Genomic DNA, 13333 nt, shown 5'->3' with positions numbered 1-13333 from the left:
GCAGGGAAGCCAGTTAGGAGAAGTCTGTGTTCATCCAGGAAGGAGGAGGTGATGAGGATTTAGATTAGGGCAGTGGCTATCAGATAAAGAGGAGGCCATGAGTGCAACCACCTCAGGCTCCTGGCTATAAATGGAAAATGCTTCATCCACAAGGACCTGATTACTTACGTAATAATGAATATCCATAAGCTTGCAATAGTTTACCTATCTTCTTGCTTGGATGTTTAACTTTGCATATACATAACCATTAAAATCACATCAACTAAAAACAACCAGAGAAGTGATTCATTAATACGAAGTTTGGCTTACTAGATCGAGTAGCTTCTGCTGCTAATGGTGATGGCATTGGTGTTGGTAACAAGGATGTGGATAATGATGGCATTGATGATGGTGATGATGGTGATGTTGGTGATGGTGATGATGGCAACGATGACGGCAATGACGAAGGTGATGATGGTGACAGTGGTGATGATGGTGACAGTGGTGATGATGATGGTGCTGGTGAAGATGATGATGGTGATGGCGGTAGCAATGGTGATGATGGTGATGACAATGATGATGACAATGACAATGGTGATAACGGCGGTGACGATGGCAGTGACGATGGTGATGATGATAATGACGACGACGATGGTGAGAATGATAATTGTGATGGAGATGATGATGATAATTCTGCTTTTATTTATTAGGATAAAAAGGATTCCTTCTTTCTTTTTAAGACAGTGGTTCTCAAAGTGAGGTCCCCAGACCAGCAGAATAAGCATCCTGGACTTTCTGGAAGTGCAAATTCTCACACCCCACCCTAGGCCTGCTGAATCAGAAACTCTAGGGGCGGCCCCGCAATCCGTGTTCTAATAACCCCTGCAGGTAATTCTGACACCCAATAAAGTTTAAAAACCACTGCTGTAGGATAAAAAAGAAATGCTTTCAATGGCCCCAGGGTTTTTCCTAATGGCAGAGGTACTCCAAAAGCACATAAGCATAAATTTTCAACTGATGTGGTGTCTTCACCTGTTAGAAAGGATCAGGCCCCACAGACTCCAGGGGGATGATTTTCTGATCTAATTATTCTGGAAAGTGAATAGCAATTTTCTCTCAAATAAGTGGTTTGTGATGACTGATGGGCATGGTCATAGACGACTATCCCAAAATCAGTGACCTTTCCAGTTATCCAATGGCCCCATAAGTATCCTGTCTTGCCCGTGGCTGCCTGGTAATTTCATTCTGATTTAGGAAGATTCCGGCACCTGGCTGATTGGGTATTTAGCTAATTTCTGAATTCCCTCTTTGCTAATATTGCTCTTCACTGTTCAGCTCTCCGCCAAGCTAAATGGTGCCTGGGATCTACCCTCAAGCCAGCCAGAACTAGAACTAAGAATAGGATATAGAAATGGCCAAGTCAGTCTTACCTGGAGGGGAGGGGCTTGTCGTCAGAGAACCTGTTAGTGTAAAGAGAGGAAATCATCACCCTCACTGGAGGGGCCATTGGCTCATTGCTCAGTTTCTGTAATAAGCCATTCTGTTCATGACTCATTTAGAATGCAAAAAGACCCCTCACCTGAACAGATGGCTCCAGCATCCTCCTCATGCCCACAGTTGTGAGTGAACCAGGTATCGTGGGCACACAGGGCCAGGTGGCTCTCCTTACCACTGCAGTGCACATTATCCAGGAGAATCTTTCCAGAGCCTGGGCCAAAGTGGGCACCCAGGGGGGCAGACACTGCCTGGCCGCACCCAAGCTGCCGGCACACAACATGAGCCTCCTTTAGACCCCAGCCGTCATCACACACCGACCCCCAGGTGCCGTGGTAGAAGACTTCCACCCTTCCAGAGCATCTTCTGGTGCCATTTACCAGCCTCACCACGGCCCAGTCTTCTGTGGAAACCAAAGCTACGGTAAGTTTTTGAAACTTCCCTATTCAACTCGCCCTATTTGCCGTGCTTACAAATTACGAGGACTCTTGTGGTTATTCCACATGTATAAGAGCATTCTAGGAAAAAAATTACTTAATGATTAGACCACTGTGTGACGTGCTTTTTATGAGTCACTTAACAAAGCAGATTAGATTGTGGAATATGATGCACTGGTGCTTTAGGACTTGACATCAAGAGGGCAGAAATGAAAAATTAAAAGAATGCATCTCTGTCAGTGGGGAAATGCATAATTTAAATGGCTTATTCAAAAAAAACCCTATAACAAAACAGCAGTTAAAAGCAGTGAAGTGTCTATATATGTGTATCAACATGGGTGAATCTCAAAAACATAACTGAGTAAAGAATAAGAGGTACTGGGGTGCCTGGGTGGCTCAGTGGGTTGGGCGTCCGACTTCGGCTCAGGTCACGATCTCGCGGTCCGTGAGTTCGAGCCCCGCGTCGGGCTCTGTGCTGACAGATTAGAGCCTGGAGCCTGTTTCAGATTCTGTGTCTCCCTCTCTCTCTGCCCCTCCCCTGTTCATGCTCTGTCTCTCTCTGTCTCAAAAATAAATAAACGTTAAAAAAAAAAAAAGAATAAGAGGTCCTGAATGATATATGGGGAATAATGTAATTTGTGTGAAAGAAAAACATGAAATAACATATATAGAGATCACAGAATTCCTGTTTGTAAAAATATGAAAAATGAAGATATATACAAAATTCAAGACAGTGTTTATCTCTGAGGAAGGAGAGAACAGAGACTGGGATTTGGGAATTTGAGGAACTTCAAATTTATTTATGATGCTTTATTTCTTGGTAAGCCTGAAAAACCAATATACCAAAATGTAAGCATCAGTCATGCGTAGGTAAAGGGGACATGGCTATGTGCTTTCTTAATCTCTGTACTTTCTGAACTTAGAAAGTTTTGCTGGATCATCAGGAGAGTGAGGATGAACAGGTGCCAAAGCAGTGGGGGGCCCAGACAAATCCTGGAGGCAGTGATCTCTCTTCCTGTAACTGTGGTCTTTCCCCAGGTACCTCTGAGGCCTCTACCGTAGCTCCCAGGCTCCCTCCCTGGTTGTGGTGACCCCCTGGGGTCTTCGAGAGCAATGGCGCATCCTGTGGGGAAGACTGCTGACCTGATAGGCTGGGCCAAGGAGCATTGGCTCTGCGGCTGGAAGACAAGGAGTCGACCACAGGTAGAACTGGAACAACATGGAAACAGTGATTAGAACTTAAACTTCTCTTCCTGAGATGGACACAGGACAACATGTCAGAAAACAACTCAGCTGACAGCTTGTGAAGAGCCACTAGCTATGCCACACCTTTCCAAAACATCTGGACTGGCCACAGGCTCATGAAGAATGACTTTCTGATGAGGTTGAAGTCGAGTTCAGGCTGCTGATAGAAAGCACCTAAATGTGATCCTGATCCCCCAAATATCTTACTTTCTTTAGTTTTACATCAACTCCTGGTTCTGCATAAGGTGCTCCACAGTGGTAAAATAAGTCAGTGATGAATTGGGCAAAAGTTCTAAAAAGGTTTGTATTTATAAGGATGCTGATTATCTTGGATGAGCTCACGGAGGACATCATACAACCTAGCGATATGGCCCATCTGTTTGTACCTTCCAACTGGATAGTAAGGACTGGTGATGGAATTGTTGCCTTATCTGATAGGAGAGTTGGTAACTTCTCATTATCTGCTGAGGCTGAAAAAAATATTTGTTAGAAGGATTTGTCTTCATTACCTTGCTCACCTATGAAATACTAATACTTCTTTCTGAGGAGGGATATTAGTACAAGGAGGGACTACTGGCACTTTCCAGAGTGATGCCTGTGTCCTTGAGCAGAGAGATTTGCCTCCAGTCAGCACCCTGCACTGTCGAGCAGGATTGTTCTTGGCCAAGACTGAAGTTACCCCAAGAGGGATTAAATGGCCTATTCACACATGCAACACTTTTATATTCATTTATTGACTCGATAAACTTTATTGAGTGATTACCGTGTGCCAAGCACGGCGATAGCTTCTAGAGGTACAGTGATAAGCAAGACAGACAAAAAACAAACAAACAAAAAAACCCTATCCTCATGGAGCATAAAATCAGGTGTTGAAGCTGACATTGGCATCACATTGTCCCTAGATCCCTTGGTAGTGAATCTTCCCCGGCCCTGAGCTTCAGCTCATCATTCTTCCTGTGGGCTCGAATGTGGAAGCAGCAAATACAAAGTATCACACCCATTTTTGGTGGTTGTAACCATAGCTGGCTGGCTTACCTGATGATGTGGTTGGGTGATTAATGTCTTCTGGGACAGTGGAAGTTGAGTGTGCTGTCGGGAAACAACAATACAAGGAAAATGACTCCTGATGTTGGATACGAAAGAGAAGGACTTTTTTCATCTGCTTCATATTTCCAGGAGGAGAATTCAACTAGCTCTATATAACTTGTTCAACACAGGGAATTTTAAAGGGAAGAGCAACCTTGAAAATATTATGCCAGACACAATAGACCACTTATGGTATGACTCCATTTGTGTGAAAAATCCAGAACAGACAAATCTGTAGAGATAGAAAGCAAGTTGGGGGTTGCCGGATGCTGGGGGAGGAATTTTGAAAAATGGCCAGGACTATCAGCAAAGAGCAGAAAAGCTGTACCCTCTTCACCCAGCCTAGCAGTCACGGAGCACAACCCCTCTTCCTTGAACACTGCTTGGTGCCCGGGAAGCACCTGAGTTCCACAGGACACACGCCAAGGGACTGAAGCCTACACTCACGTGGCATGGCTGTGAGCCACACTCTCCGCCAAGCGCTCTACACAAACTCATTGATTTACTCCTTACAACTCCTTGAAGTGCATAGCTATTATCCCCATTTCAAATAAGGAAACTGAAGCACAAAGAGGTAGAGAAAACTGGTGAGGGTCGCCCAGCTGGGAGGTAGGAGAGAGTGGCCCCAAACCCAGTGGTCCAGCACTTGGCTCTGAGCATTGTACCGGCAAGTAAATGGAATATGCCACTCAGGTTTCAAAAGAATCCTTAGCTACTTAGACACCAGATCTGAGAACTTAATGCATCTGCCCTCTCTTTCATTAATATTTGGAAGTAGATACAGATATGCAAACTAGGGCCAGCCAGACAGGGCTCATTTACCTAAGCATTTACTTATTTATTCATTTAACAAACAGTGAACGCCCTTCAGACAGCCGTCATCAGTCTCAAGACTGTGTGTGTGTGTGTGTGTGTGTGTGTGTGTGTGTGTGTGTGTGTGCTGTGTGCAGGGGTGGGGGTGAGGACAATGTCACAGATGAGAAAACTATGGATTCTGCTCCGTGAAGCTGATCATGTCTTTGGAGCAAGTACATACATACAACTCTCAGGAAGGAATAGGAGCTCCGAGCGAGGACAGATACAGAGCTGAGAATCTAGTAGAAGGAGCCACTGCTGCCACTTGGGATGGGAAGGACTGGACAAGGCGTGGAGGGGGCTGATGCTGGTGTCCTCGGGCCACCGATAGGCAACGGACAGCTGGTTTGTGGAAGATGGGAAGGGTAAGAAACTAAGTGCAGCCCTGGCTCAGAGATTAGCTCAGTCTTTTGTTCTCAGCTTCTCTCTCCGCAAACGGATCCTCATGGTTTCTGAATAGACAACATGCCCAGTCAGTCTTTCTAGTAGTTTAAGGATTTTAATGTGGTTTAGAGAGTTAAGGTAGTTCAGAGATTAAGCTCTAGGATTCTGAAGTCAGATTGTTCGCGTTAATCATTCCATCAACCTTGCAGACGATATTTAACCTATTTGAGTATGAGGTTCCTCCGTTCAGAGAATGGGGATTATAGAAGTTCCCTCCCCAGCAGTTGGGAAGATTAGATAAGAAAATCCACGTCAGGCCGTCATGGGGGCGGACATGGCGTGAGGCAATGCTGTCCAAGAGAAATGAAGTGCAAAGCCACGTACATAATTTGCACTTTTCTGGTAGCCACATTTCAAAAAGTAAGAAGAAAGAGGTGAGATTAACTTCAGTCATATATCTTATTTAACCCAATATATCCAAAATATTAGCATTTCAACATGTAATCAATATAAAGATGTCAATGAAAGCAGTTTTACGTTCTTTTATCACACCATGCCTTTGAAAGAACCAGTGTGTGTTTGACAGGCACGGCAGCTGTCTGTTCTGCCGAGCGGCACTTCAAGGATTCAGCAGCTATGTGGACAGTGCAGGTATGAAGGCTTATTCAAGGTTATCATCAGCATTGTCAGAATATGGATTATTTGATGGTACGAATGAAATGTCCGTAGTTACAGGTGAGTCAGCATCGAGCAGCACAGTGATGAAATAAAATGGCCCATAATTGTGACCACCATTCCCCACAACTAAGAAGAGGTGTCCCTTATTTATGTGATTCACTGATACAGACAAAGAATGAGGTCTTTGCTCTAGTTTATTTCTTCAATTCAAGAGGTATGAGGTGATGCTCTCTCTCTCTCTCTCTCTCTCTCTCACCCTTACCTTTTTTCCTCTTCCTCTTTACATTTGTGAAGTAAGGGAAATGAGGAGCCTTGTGTTACGAGGTTTTCTAATTGTAGTTATAGATGATAAACATAGAGCAAATCTGGACAGCATGAAATCCTGACTCTCTAGGGTCCTCTTGTCTCTTTCTTCTCAAATCGTTCTGTCTCAAAGAGAACATCAGCGATGTCTAGTGGTGGTGGCAGAACTGCTGACTATCACGACAGGAGCTGCCGTAAATCTGGTAATGGTAGTGGCAGGTAGAGGAGGGAGTCCTACCTGGTGATGTTGAACGTGCCGCAGTCACGGGAGACAGCTGAGTTGAGACGGTAATGGGTAGAACTGTAATAAAGAAACATCCATGCCCACAATGACTCGAGAAAGAAGTGGCCAGCCAGGGACTCCCTGTGGTCTCAAAAGAGGTCGGTTTTGCTTCAACTCTGAAGTGATCAGTGTGTAAGTGATAGAGAGACTGAATCACCCCTCAGTTGCTGACCCTCAGCCCCGTGGAAGCTCAGCTCAATCATCTGTGTCCCCTCTCTCCCAGACTTGGTGTCCAGGCACAGATATTTGGTGTTTGTGACAAGAATGATGTGTATTGGGTTTTAATATTCTCCCTAATTGCTGGCTGGAGGTCTGGACCATCAGGACCCCCTGGTTCTTGCATTCACTTGCTCTGTTTATTTCCTTCCTCAGCCTGTTCCAGCACTGACATGGCTCTGTGGCACAGGTATTGCCCTAGCATGGGAACTCTCCATGGATCCACACAATTCCACATTCTCTCCTGCCTCCAGACCTGCCTCTGCACCATATGTAGCCCTGACAATTACTTACAATATCCCTTAGGAACACCGACAGAAGAAAGGACAGTGGGCAAGAACATCGCCTCTCTCTTCCTATTGACTCAGGTAGAGGCTACCCCTCTTCCTTCTATCACACCTTTTCCTCTGTTTGCTTTCTGGGTCACCAGATTTCAGTGCACGTCTTGAGACATGTGTCCATTTCTGTGCCACTGAGAGTAGCAACTACAGAATTGTATTTAAGTGTGGGAGGCAGGATACCGGCCCCCCAAAGTTGTCCACATCCTAATCCTTGGAATCTGTGACCATGTCATGTCATGCGGCAAGGGGAATTAAGACTGCAGATGGAATTAAGGTTGCTAATCAGCGATCTTAAGATAAGGGACATTATCAGGGCGCCTGGGTGGCTCTGTCAGTTAAGTGTCAGCCTCTTGATTTTGGCTCAGGTTCATGGGATTGAGCCCTGAATTGGGCTCTGTGATGACAGTGCAGAGCCTGCTTGGAATTCTCTCTCTCTCCCTCTCTCTCTCTTCCCCTCCCACACTTGTTCTCTCTCTCTCTCTCTCTCCCAAAATAAATAAATAGACATTAAAAAAAAGATAAAGGACATTATCCTGGGTTATACAGGTGGGCTCCATGTGATCACAAGCATTCTTAAAAGTGGAAATAAAGGCAAAAGAAGACAAGCAGGGAGAAATTTGAGGTCACTACAGTGTCGTCTTTGAAGATACAGGAGTGGGGCCATGAGCCAAAGAATGCAGATGGCTCTAGAAGCTGGAAAAAGCAAGGAAATGTACCTTCCTCTAGAGCCTCCAGAATGAACATAATTCTGTGAGATATTAACTCAGTGAGATATATGTTTTGGAATTCTGATGCTAGAATTGCAAGATAATAAATAAATTTGTGTTGTTTAAGCCACTAAGTTTGTGTCAATTTGTTACAGCCGCTATTCAGAACTCATACAGTAAGCAAATATTACATGTGACAAATGATATTTCCTCCAAAGAAAATTTGAAACATATCAGTTATAAAACTTAAGAGTTTGGATATTCTCAGAGGAGCTGGCCAAAATGAAACTTAAAGACAATTAAAAATCCTCTGTGTTTAAAATTGTCTCTAGTATTTATTCAAAACAATGGCATTGTTACTTGACTTTTTTTAGAAGCTAGTGAATCTATTGGGGTCAAAACCCTAATACTCTCACAAGTAAGGGCAGGTTATAATGAGTCACTCAGCAAAATCACTCAACAGTAACCCTTTCATCTATTTCTTTTCTGGATTTGGATGGGTAATCAGAAATATTCCAGGGGAAAATAGCCCCAAAATATTCTCTTACCAAAAAAAAAAAATGTTCTCTTACCTGATAATGTGGTTGCTGAATTTCCATCACCTATTGGTACAAATAAATTGAAATGTTTTTTATTCAATTAAATTGAATAACCTTTATTTTACTTACTTACCAATTTTCAACAAATCTTTAATGTGACAGGTCCAAAATATAAAATGCAAAAATACAGTGAATTCCTGGTGAAATGCAGTCCCTTGGACATGATAGAATCTCAGAAGTATTTGCTGATGTGGTTGTTTTGAAGAGACTCGACAGGTAATAGCTTTAACATGTGATACTAGCTTTTCAGAATGTCCACACATGTAGAGCAAGCCAGTTACCCCTGGAACTTGGGGCCACCTGCCTGTCTAGGGAAGTGGTTCCCAACTGGGACAAAAGCAGAATGACCATGGCATATCCACATCTGACCTACTTTCTCAGCTCATGCTTCCCACAGGACCTAGTAGTTCATATACAACCTCCCAGACCCTCGGTAAACATTTCTATTAATCTGAGTATATTATACCCTACTACATGTTTCCAATGACTGACAGTAAAATATATATATCTGCCTAGCAAAACCGGAAAAATAAGAATGCAAGTTTAATGACAATATGGGTGAAAGAGAAATAAGTCGAAAAACAACCTACTAACTAATTTAACCAATATCCAACCAACAAAACTCTTAGCTAGTTATTAGAACTGATTATTCAGTTAAGCTCTGAACTTCCTGGAGTTAGAAGAGAGATGGAAATCATGGTGCACAATGGAATTGTATTTAATAAATAAGTGTAGGAGGCAGAATTGCCTGATAAGTGGTATCTTCCAAAGGCAGTTATTGCCTTTGTTTGAGGACCACTGAGCATGTTAGTGACTAACACTTTGTCTTCAACAACAACTATATAGCAGAGGCAGAGTGCTAGCGTGTGTCTTTTGTTTTTCCCTCAATAGATACTTGTTGAGAACCTATTATGCACCAGGACCTGTCTTTGGTTCTGACATAAACTTGCTGAAAGTTCCTGCTTTCACAGGACTTACATTCTGGAAAGTGGGATGGGAGGGACATATGACAAGCAGGTGAACAAAAGAAAACTATAAAGAGAATCTCAGATGGTGTAAGTACTGTGAAGAGACAAACAAGAGGTTGATAAAATAGAACATGACTGAGAGGGAGTCTATTTTGGATTGTGTAGTGAGAGGAATCCTCTCTGAAGCAGTGATATTTTAGCTGAGACCTGATTACAAGGAGCCAGGTAGGAAAACTCTGAGAGAAGAGCTTTCCAGACAGAGGGAAAAGTCAGTGCAAAGGCCCTAGCAGGAGCACTCCCTTATCAGTTTCAAGGGATGGGAAAAAGGCGAGTGGGGAGCACAGTGCTAGATGAGGTGTTTTCTCAGTGGTCAGAAACCCAGACAAGGATTAGATAATTTGCAGTCTTACTGAAAAAGACCTGGACAGTATTCCAAATATAATGGTAAAACTTTGGAGGGTTTTGAGTTAAGAGCAATGGTCTGATTTATGCTTTATCAGCCAGTTCTAGATTCTGTGCCAGGAACAGGTTACATGTGTGATGGAAGGGAAAGAGCCAATGCAGAAGACCCCTTAGAAATTTGTTGCAATAGTGAGGGTCAGATGCTGAAGGTTTGGAGACAGAGTAACAGCGGAGTTGGGAGATGCTAATGGGTTTAGCATACATTTTGGGAAGTGGAGCAGAATTTTCTGAGCGTTGGTTGTGATCATTGAGGGAAAGGGAGCAACAGAGATGGCTTTTGGTTCAAGAAACTAACGGAATGGGAAGACGAAGTCTGTTTTTTAACATCAACCCTCCATAAAAGCCAAGCAAGGTATCAGAGTCTAACAGATCTATGACCCTTGCTAACTTCATGGCCTTGGGCAAGTTGATTAACTTTTCTATGCTTCAATTTCCTCATCAGTAAAATGGGAATTACAATAGTACACATTTCATAAGATTGTTGTGCAAATTAAATGGGTCGTGCATGCAAAGTGCTTGGAATTTATTTGTCAAAGCAGGGGTCAAATCTAGCCCAGTGCCTGTTCTTGTAAACAGTTTTTTTTTTTTTTTTTTTTGAAACACAGGTATGCCCAGCAGTTTACAAATTGTTATGGCTGTTGCTTTCATGCTGCAGCAACAGAGCTGAAATGCAGCAGCGACCATCTTTTCCACAAAGCCCAGAAGATTTACTATCGGACCTTTTACAGAAAAGGTTTGCTGACCCCTGAATTAGAGAATCAAATAACTAATAACTACGCAGGCAAAGGTCTTAGAAAAATGCCTGGAATATCCTTAACACTCAATAAAATTTGGTTTTTGTTATCATTCTGCATACATGACCTCCTTTTAACCCAAACGGAGCTTTACAAATTAAGTGTTTTTATCCCCTTTAAATAAGAGAGTCAGTGGCTTGCCCAAGATCTCAGGAACTTAAACCTTCTGTTGCCAAACCCATTGTCCTTCCCTCATCCCAAAGCCCACCTGGGCTGGTACTCAGGCCTATCTCGAACATGTTGCCACTGGGCTTACTAATTTCAGATCTCATCAGCTTCCTAGTACACCAATCCATGGATAGTTTATGTATACAATATGTAATATGTTGCCCCCTCCAAATCTGGTTCAGCAATCCCAACAAAACACCTTTTGGTTTAAAACCAAAATTGCATTAAAAATTTGCATTAAGTAAGGACAAATACTACAAAGTCAACATGAAAATACTTCCTACCTTGTGGCATTGGCAGTGATTCCTGTGCCTTCTCTGCAGGGAGAAAGGGTGGACAATTCAAGTGACTGTTAGGATGTAAAAGTATTCATTCCCTTCTCCAGCCACAAGAGCCACCCAGTGGGAAAGAACATACGTTGAATAGTTGTGTAAGCTCTACAAATAATTTACCAAGGTATTTCCTTAACGTGGTGCATTTAACAGCAATTCCACTGGATGAAAAGATCAATACCAGAGAATAACTTAAAACCCACACAACTGAAATGAAAATAAAGCTAACTCTTGTGGAAGGAAGAAAGTGGCCCAGCCACATTTGCAACTTAATGGTACGATCATCTTAATGGCCCAAGAATGTGGAAATGGCAAATAATTGTCAGAATATGGCTATCTGAGCACCCCCCCCCCCATTGATTCCCTTTATTCCTTCATGATCTACATCCTACCTGCCCAGGTAGCACACAAAATGAAAAATGTCATGTCATGGTAATCCTCAGATCAATCTCCTAGGTGTTCAAAATGGTTTGGTGCTGAGCTAGCTGTGTTTCAGGAATGAGACAAGCTCAGCGTCCCCATGCTGCTCCACCATCTTAACTCTTCCCTGCTTTTCTGCTCGAAAAATGTCATGTCAATAAAGCAAAAGCATGCCGTTAACAACGCAGGCTTGAAATGCTCAGTCTCTGTCAATATGTGGGAAAAGAAAGATGTAACGTTGGAAAAGGGCGGTTGTTTCGAGAGATGCTTCAACTCAAAATGAATTTTAAAATGAAGGAATGGGGTTCTTAGAATGAAAATGTTGACTCTCTCTGCCTTAGCTCAGATGACTTTAATTAACCATCACATGCAAAACTGTTTATTAACAGTGTGTCTAACAACACACGTTCACCTGGCTGTCACTGTGCTGTGTCCTGTAACCCCTCCACGTGAGAGGCAAACATGTGTCACGTGAGACAGATGCGACCCTGTGGCTTTGCAGAATAGACTGGATTGAATCCCAAACCAAAAACCCAACTAAACGACTAAAATAAAACAAAGGCACATCAAAGGGGGGTTAAAAAGAGAAACAAAAATAAATGAAAGCAAACCAGAACACTTTCCACCCCCCCTCCCAGTATTTTATTGTTTGAATTGACTTATTAATTACCTTACTGGCATATGGATCCAGTCTTTCTAGCTGAATACAATTGGGATTTTTAGCAAGTGACCAAGTTCACTGCTCTAGACCCACTACATTATTTCCTTTATTTCCCACTGGCATAGACATTTATGTCTTTAGTGCTGGTAGTATAATGAATACTAGTCACATATTTGGTGGATATTCATCAGTTTGTCTAGAGAGTGGTTCTCAGTCAGGAGCAAGCCTCTACCCTCCAAGGGACCTTTGACCATGTCTGAGGACATTTTTGGTTATCATAGCTGGGGGTGTCCTTCACTATTCTTAGATGAGGGATCCTGTTAAACAGCTTATATTCACAGGACAGCCCCCACCACAAAGAATTATGTGACCACAAACATCAATTGTGCTGAGACTGAGAAATCTTGCTCTAGAATAATCACATAATCACTAATTGGGTGAAGACTTATGATTAACAATAGAGGGCCCAGACTCACAATGGGCAGGACAAAACTCAGTGCTGTTCTAATCTATAAACTCCCACTTTCTTTGCCTTCATTAGACTGCAAACTTGTAGTGGGAAAAACTTTATCTTCAGTGTCCTGAAGAAAGGTAGATTGCATTCAGTGATCGATTAATGTCGCTGTTGACTAATGTTGTCTTTTCCCAGTCATTTTGAAATCTAGTCCCTGTAATGGAACCACTAAGGTCTTCCATTCTTCTCTATAAAAAAAAATTCCATTTCAACATCTTGTGGCTAGAAAATTCCTGAGCTCCAGGTGAAGCTCTCAAATTACCAACGTCTCTTTACTTTTGGCTCATACACATGGCCAGAGATGGGCTATGATTACACAGGTGCAAGCATCGCTGAGGGAATTAGTGAAAATGCCATCTGCTTAATGAGATGTGGACCCTCAGAGGGAGCGGTGACCATTACCTGAG

General features: G+C 42.8%; 1 long non-coding RNA gene across 1 annotated transcript; it reads right to left on the bottom strand.

Annotated features, from left to right (window-relative positions):
• Nucleotides 1-4191: 4191 nt before the first annotated feature.
• On the bottom strand, nt 4192-11391 carry LOC109252329 (uncharacterized). Its single transcript, XR_002073946.2, has 4 exons — nt 11284-11391; nt 8581-8610; nt 6700-6762; nt 4192-4244 (listed from the first exon to the last, which is right to left on the bottom strand). It is a non-coding gene; the product is annotated as an uncharacterized LOC109252329 (long non-coding RNA).
• Between the last annotated feature and the right edge of the window lie 1942 nt (nt 11392-13333).

This window comes from Panthera pardus, unplaced genomic scaffold, assembly GCF_024362965.1.
Source record: "Panthera pardus isolate Hobbes unplaced genomic scaffold, ASM2436296v1 HiC_scaffold_22, whole genome shotgun sequence".
NCBI lineage: Eukaryota > Metazoa > Chordata > Mammalia > Carnivora > Felidae > Panthera > Panthera pardus.
This window is presented reverse-complemented; position numbering and strand designations above follow the sequence as displayed.